General features: G+C 60.0%; 2 non-coding genes across 2 annotated transcripts; both read left to right on the plus strand.

Moving 5' to 3' along the window:
* Positions 1-3,112: 3,112 nt before the first annotated feature.
* LOC140214744 (small subunit ribosomal RNA) lies at positions 3,113-4,927 on the plus strand. The gene has a single exon (XR_011891674.1). It is a non-coding gene; the product is annotated as a small subunit ribosomal RNA (ribosomal RNA).
* A 1,574-nt stretch (positions 4,928-6,501) lies between these two features.
* On the plus strand, positions 6,502-6,654 carry LOC140214743 (5.8S ribosomal RNA). The gene has a single exon (XR_011891673.1). It is a non-coding gene; the product is annotated as a 5.8S ribosomal RNA (ribosomal RNA).
* Positions 6,655-7,652: the final 998 nt, after the last annotated feature.

A 7,652-nucleotide genomic window follows, 5' to 3' on the forward strand; every position in this document is an offset into this window, starting at 1 on the left:
CGCAGCTGCATTGTGTCACGCCGGCAATCGTTGAAACACCACGCAGTCGTCGGCGTCGGCCCCGACATGGTTGCGAGCGCTGGAAGAGACAAAGTCCGAAACCGCGTGTGCCGGGGCGGCGCGAGCGCGACGCCTTTGACGCAACTTTTGCGTACAAGCCGCCGCACGGCCACGACGGAGCCGGTGTCACCCTGCAGAGGGCTGCACTATAGCACGCCGGGAACCGGCAAAGAACCGCGCAGACGTCGTCGTTGGCCGCGGCGTTGCCGCGAGCACGCGAAGAGACAAAGTCCGAAACGACGTCAGCCGGGGCGTCGAGCACGCCGCCCGCACTGTTCGCACGCGTGCTCGGAAATGGCGAAGGGGCCGCGCTAGCGTGCCTTGAATCGGTGAGCGGCGGTACCGCGGCGATCGCCAGAGCTCGAATCCGCCCTGCAAAAGCCAAATATTGGCGCTCGGCTCGGCGCAGTACGCCGCCGCGTCGCACGAGTACGGCCCCATGGAGGTCTGGGCACTTATCGCTGCTACTGTAAGGGGCCGTACGGCCCCGGCCGACATTGTACCGTAGTGCGATTTTCGGCTTGCGCGTGCTCGTGGCGTAGTCCGCGCACCGTTCCGACGTCGACAATCGTGCCCACGACTACGCGAGCGCTGGAAGAGACAAAGTCCGAAACCGCGTGTGCCGGGGCGGCGCGAGCGCGACGCCTTTGACGCAACTTTTGCGTACAAGCCGCCGCACGGACACGACGGAATCGCTGGCATCCCGCACGCAGCTGCATTGTGTCACGCCGGCAATCGTTGAAACACCACGCAGTCGTCGGCGTCGGCCCCGACATGGTTGCGAGCGCTGGAAGAGACAAAGTCCGAAACCGCGTGTGCCGGGGCGGCGCGAGCGCGACGCCTTTGACGCAACTTTTGCGTACAAGCCGCCGCACGGCCACGACGGAGCCGGTGTCACCCTGCAGAGGGCTGCACTATAGCACGCCGGGAACCGGCAAAGAACCGCGCAGACGTCGTCGTTGGCCGCGGCGTTGCCGCGAGCACGCGAAGAGACAAAGTCCGAAACGACGTCAGCCGGGGCGTCGAGCACGCCGCCCGCACTGTTCGCACGCGTGCTCGGAAATGGCGAAGGGGCCGCGCTAGCGTGCCTTGAATCGGTGAGCGGCGGTACCGCGGCGATCGCCAGAGCTCGAATCCGCCCTGCAAAAGCCAAATATTGGCGCTCGGCTCGGCGCAGTACGCGGCCGCGTCGCACGAGTACGGCCCCATGGAGGTCTGGGCACTTATCGCTGCTACTGTAAGGGGCCGTACGGCCCCGGCCGACATTGTACCGTAGTGCGATTTTCGGCTTGCGCGTGCTCGTGGCGTAGTCCGCGCACCGTTCCGACGTCGACAATCGTGCCCACGACTACGCGAGCGCTGGAAGAGACAAAGTCCGAAACCGCGTGTGCCGGGGCGGCGCGAGCGCGACGCCTTTGACGCAACTTTTGCGTACAAGCCGCCGCACGGCCACGACGGAGCCGGTGTCACCCTGCAGAGGGCTGCACTATAGCACGCCGGGAACCGGCAAAGAACCGCGCAGACGTCGTCGTTGGCCGCGGCGTTGCCGCGAGCACGCGAAGAGACAAAGTCCGAAACGACGTCAGCCGGGGCGTCGAGCACGCCGCCCGCACTGTTCGCACGCGTGCTCGGAAATGGCGAAGGGGCCGCGCTAGCGTGCCTTGAATCGGTGAGCGGCGGTACCGCGGCAATCGCCAGAGCTCGAATCCGCCCTGCAAAAGCCAAATATTGGCGCTCGGCTCGGCGCAGTACGCCGCCGCGTCGCACGAGTACGGCCCCATGGAGGTCTGGGCACTTATCGCTGCTACTGTAAGGGGCCGTAGGGCCCCGGCCGACATTGTACCGTAGTGCGATTTTCGTCTTGCGCGTGCTCGTGGCGGTGTCCGCGCACCGTTCCGAAGTCGACAATCGTGCCCACGACTACGCGAGCGCTGGAAGAGACAAAGTCCGAAACCGCGTGTGCCGGGGCGGCGCGAGCGCGACGCCTTTGACGCAACTTTTGCGTACAAGCCGCCGCACGGCCACGACGGAGCCGGTGTCACCCTGCAGAGGGCTGCACTATAGCACGCCGGGAACCGGCAAAGAACCGCGCAGACGTCGTCGTTGGCCGCGGCGTTGCCGCGAGCACGCGAAGAGACAAAGTCCGAAACGACGTCAGCCGGGGCGTCGAGCACGCCGCCCGCACTGTTCGCACTCGTGCTCGGAAATGGCGAAGGGGCCGTGCTAGCGTGCCTCGAATCGATCGGCCGGGGGCCCCGTAGGGCGACAGAAAGGCAATTGTGCAGGAAACCGTACTGGCCATTAGCGAGAAATTGCCGTTCGCGCATTCGGTAGACGCGCTGCGCTTTCACGACTTCGGCATTGTGCTGCCGACGTAAGCTTTCAATCTTGCTCGCGGCGTTACGAGGCGGCACGATTTTCGCCAAACGCTCGTCGAAAGTGGCACGAGTACGGCCCCATGGAGGTCTGGGTACTTATCGCTGCTATTATATGGGGGTCCCAGAGAGCAGTCGCCCCCAAAGCGACCTGGGTGTTTGATATGCGGCGGGCTTCGTGCCCGTCAAGCGTGTCCCCGGTATCGCTCCCGTGGATCCCACAGCTGACGTCTGCAGCCTCATCCGCTTGATGCGTTAGGGGCTGGTTGTCGGACGACGCTTTTTCCACGATATCGAAGTGTGTTCCGCATCGTCCTCGGACGAATCAAATACGAAAGCGCCGAAGGCGCGGGCGTGACCCGTCGCCTAGCGGCTTTGCCGTCTCGGCTACGTTGCAAGTGTCGGTCGGTCCACCAGTGCTGCGGGCTCGAGAGAAACCGCAAGCCGCGATCGAGTCGACACAACCGGTCTATCGAGAATGTTGCGTGCTTCTTGCCGCGTGGCGATACCCGGCCCTGCGGGGAGGGCGCCGTAGCGAGCTCGAACGCCGTCGTCTCGGACTGTGCAAAGTGCTACCCTTTGCGAGAACGAAGCGTGTTGGGGCGCCTGAAGGTGGCCTCGGCATCGCAAAAACGGCGTCCGGCCTGCTTGAAAGGCTGGACGCGCAGTTGAACGATTACCTGGTTGATCCTGCCAGTAATCATATGCTTGTCTCAAAGATTAAGCCATGCATGTCTAAGTACATGCCGAAATAAGGCGAAACCGCGAATGGCTCATTAAATCAGTTATGGTTCCTTAGATCGTTTCTTCCTACTTGGATAACTGTGGCAATTCTAGAGCTAATACATGCAGTGAGCCTGAAGCCCTTTGGGCGACGGGTGCTTTTATTAGACCAAGATCGATCGGGTTTCGGCCCGTATTGTGTGGTGACTCTGGATAACTTTGTGCTGATCGCATGGCCACGAGCCGGCGACGTTTCTTTCAAGTGTCTGCCTTATCAACTTTCGATGGTAGGTTACTTGCTTACCATGGTTGTTACGGGTAACGGAGAATCAGGGTTCGATTCCGGAGAGGGAGCCTGAGAAACGGCTACCACATCCAAGGAAGGCAGCAGGCGCGCAAATTACCCACTCCCGGCACGGGGAGGTAGTGACGAAAAATAACAATACGGGACTCTTTTGAGGCCCCGTAATTGAAATGAGTACACTCTAAATCCTTTAACGAGGATCAATTGGAGGGCAAGTCTGGTGCCAGCAGCCGCGGTAATTCCAGCTCCAATAGCGTATACTAAAGCTGCTGCGGTTAAAAAGCTCGTAGTTGGATCTCAGTTCCAGACGAGTAGTGCATCTACCCGATGCGACGGCTCGGACTGAACATCATGCCGGTCCTTTCTTGGTGCACTTCATTGTGTGCCTCGAGAAGGCCGGTGCTTTTACTTTGAAAAAATTAGAGTGCTCAACGCAGGCGAGTCGCCTGAATAAACTTGCATGGAATAATAGAACAAGACCTCGTTTCTGTTCTGTTGGTTTTTGGAATACGAGGTAATGATTAAGAGGGACAGACGGGGGCATTCGTATTGCGGCGCTAGAGGTGAAATTCTTGGACCGTCGCAAGACGAACTACTGCGAAAGCATTTGCCAAGAATGTTTTCTTTGATCAAGAACGAAAGTCAGAGGTTCGAAGGCGATCAGATACCGCCCTAGTTCTGACCATAAACGATGCCAACCAGCGATCCGCCTGAGTTACTCAAATGACTCGGCGGGCAGCTTCCGGGAAACCAAAGTGTTTGGGTTCCGGGGGAAGTATGGTTGCAAAGCTGAAACTTAAAGGAATTGACGGAAGGGCACCACCAGGAGTGGAGCCTGCGGCTTAATTTGACTCAACACGGGAAAACTTACCCGGCCCGGACACTGGGAGGATTGACAGATTGAGAGCTCTTTCTTGATTCGGTGGATGGTGGTGCATGGCCGTTCTTAGTTGGTGGAGCGATTTGTCTGGTTAATTCCGATAACGAACGAGACTCTAGCCTATTAAATAGGTGCGGGGTTCCCAGCACCTTACAACCTTCTTAGAGGGACAAGCGGCTCCTAGCCGCACGAAACAGAGCAATAACAGGTCTGTGATGCCCTTAGATGTCCGGGGCCGCACGCGCGCTACACTGAAGGAAGCAGCGTGTCTTTATCCCTGTCTGAAAGGACTGGGTAACCCGTGGAACTTCTTTCGTGATTGGGATAGGGGCTTGCAATTGTTCCCCTTGAACGAGGAATTCCCAGTAAGCGCGAGTCATAAGCTCGCGTTGATTACGTCCCTGCCCTTTGTACACACCGCCCGTCGCTACTACCGATTGAATGATTTAGTGAGGTCTTCGGACCGATGTCCGGCGCGGCCTTTCGGTTGCGCCGGTCTGTTGGAAAGATGACCAAACTTGATCATTTAGAGGAAGTAAAAGTCGTAACAAGGTTTCCGTAGGTGAACCTGCGGAAGGATCATTACCGGATTGTGAAGGGTGGCGAGCGCCATTGTTTCTACCCCGTGTGGGTGAAGCAGCTCGCTGCGCCCGACGCTTTCCGCCGCTGGCCCCGCTTGGACGCGGGGACGGCTATACCCGAACATGCCGGGGACTGCCTGAATTTTGAGGGGCGCCCCGTGCCAAATTTGTTGCGCCCAGTGGACGCCGGCTGCAACCTTGGACGGTTGGCTTGGCCGCGCCCGCGGGTAGAAACGGCGTAACGCACACTGGGTGGGCTTTCTGTCCGCTTTGGCGCTCTTGCGCGGAATGGGAGTAAGACGACCCGACCTGCTGCTTTGCCCAGTACGAGGGGAACGGCGAAGCGTGCGGTCGGTCAAGGAACTGACGGTCGAGAGCTAATGCCGCTGCCGCTTAGTACACACACGGAACCGTGGTGCGAGCGCTCTCCCGTCCTCCGCGGCAAACGCTGCCGAGTCTGAAAAGGCTGGCGGCTGCCGGTCGCTTCCTGCGGCGAGTATGGAGTAACGACCCGACTTTGTTGCCACCCAAGTACTAAAGGAACGGTGTGGCGCTCGGTCGGTCATGGAACTGTCGGTATGAGGGTGCGGCTGCCAAGTACGGAAGGAACCGTGGCCTAAAGTGCTCTCCCGTCCTCCGCGGCAAATGCCACCGAGTCCGAAAGGGCCGGAGGCTGCCGGTCGGCTCCTGCTCGTGACGCGCGAGGTGTCGAGATCGCGGTTTAATGCGACGACGTCTGCAGGCTATTCGCCCGCCGCCGAGGGAAAGGCGGCGTTGCTGCGAAGTACCGAAGGAAACGCGGCTTTGCTACGTCGGAAGCGTTCTGCGGTTAGCGGACTTGTGCGCTTTGGGAAGGCGCCGCACGTCGAAAGAGGAAGTACGGACAGACGAGGGACTGTAGTCCCGGTTTCGAACGCACTTGCGGCCAGGCCCTTGCTGGCTTCGTCTTCCGCCTCAAGTAGACTTGTTGTGGCGCCGGCGCAGGGAGCCGTCCCTGGCACTGGCCGAGTGGTTTTGGAGAGCTGCGCGAGTACGCGCGCCGGGCTCTTGTCTTTCGTCTCAAGTAGGCTGTTGGATCAACAGCGGTTATGCTGCGGCGATCTGCCGATGCGAAAGTGTGTGTGTGTTTGAGGCCCTTCTATGAACCTACTGCTGACTGAAGCGAAGCACGTCGATGGGGGTGAAGCCCTGCCCGTGGCCGTGTAGCCGTTAAAGACTCCACAGCGGCTTAGCCCTAATCATGGCTCTGTCGCTCTTTGCAATTTTTAGTGGAGCGATGTGAACGTGCACACGAGACACACGGGTCCGGTGGATGGTTGGCAGGTAAAACCGGCTTCGAGTGCGCGCAAACGGCATAAGGTGCCTCGAGGGCAAGCGAGGAAGGCGTGGGCGCAAAACACACGCGCGAGTAGCAGGAGTGGAGTGCCATTAGGCTTTCAGCTGCTGAGACGCGGCCGCCGAAAGAGCGAGACTGGAGGAGCGCACGCCGAAAGGCGCTCTTCGAAACCACACACAGGGAGACGCCACGTGCCTAAAACCCTGGTTGTACTGTACTGAATTGAACAAACTATTTTTCACGACTCTAAGCGGTGGATCACTCGGTTCTCGGGTCGATGAAGAACGCAGCCAGCTGCGAGACTTGGTGTGAATTGCAGGACACACTGAGCACTGATTCTTTGAACGCACATTGCGGCCTTGGGTCTTCCCTTGGCTTCGTCTGTCTGAGGGTCGGATCACATATCAAGAGAGACTTCGGCGCACAGGGAACGTGCGTCCGTCGACTCGTTTTGACCGCGTCGGCATCATGGACAGTACGTTGAGCGCTAAAGCCACGCGCCAGCGGCCTCACGAGAGGGAGACGGTGGCAAACCGTTGTGCCAATTCTTCGAAAAGACGGAAACGAGGCAATACTACTGCAGCGTGACGAGTGCGCGCCTCTAGTAAGACCGCCGCAGGATGGAGTCGGATACCTGCAGGGAAAGAGCGGTCCAAGCACGAGGCGCGAACGTCTGTTGCCATGTAGCGCGCACGTTTGCGAGAGAGTCGGAAGCGCACGCTTGCGTGCACGGAAAACGTGGGAATGAAACGCCGGCCGATTCCCGCGCCGTGCGCAAAGCCAGCGCGATCGCAATTTGCGCTGTTTGCCTTCGAAGTACGTCGAGCTCCAGAGCTGGTCGCTCGTTCACGTCACCGCAGCTGTGTGGGCGCCCTTCCGGGCTTCGTCGCAGGAATGGGAATCGGCAGATTCTTGCGAGGAGCGGGGAGGAGAAGGGTGGCCCCCGAAAGCGGTTCGACGCGACAGCGCCGTCTGCGAGCGAGAAGAGTCACGGCACGGCGGAGAATTGCCGCGAAACGGAAAATGTCTCCTTCGAGAGCGTGGGTGCCCCGTTGGCGGAGCTGAAGCGTTCCGTCGTAGTCCGCCGTCGGTCCAAGTGCTTCGCAGTCTCTGTCCCCTAAAGACTGGGCCACTCCAGTTGGGGCAGGGGCGACGCTACACGAGACGATGCCTCCCGCCAGGTTTTAGTCGCCCCTGCGGTGCCCGCTGAAGCGGCGCGCTGCTAAGGCGATCTTTGCCTCGGTGGTGTTTGGGCTTCAGACACGGTCGCTTACCACGCAACTGCTCGTGCGCCGCACGCGCGCAGGCGGTTCACCGCCTGCCAGCCTCGTCTATAAGTAGCTCCGTGTTGGGCGAAGGACGTGGTAGGGCGTCGCACTCGGTTGGCGCTGGG

This window comes from Dermacentor andersoni, unplaced genomic scaffold, assembly GCF_023375885.2.
Source record: "Dermacentor andersoni unplaced genomic scaffold, qqDerAnde1_hic_scaffold ctg00000607.1, whole genome shotgun sequence".
Taxonomy (NCBI): domain Eukaryota; kingdom Metazoa; phylum Arthropoda; class Arachnida; order Ixodida; family Ixodidae; genus Dermacentor; species Dermacentor andersoni.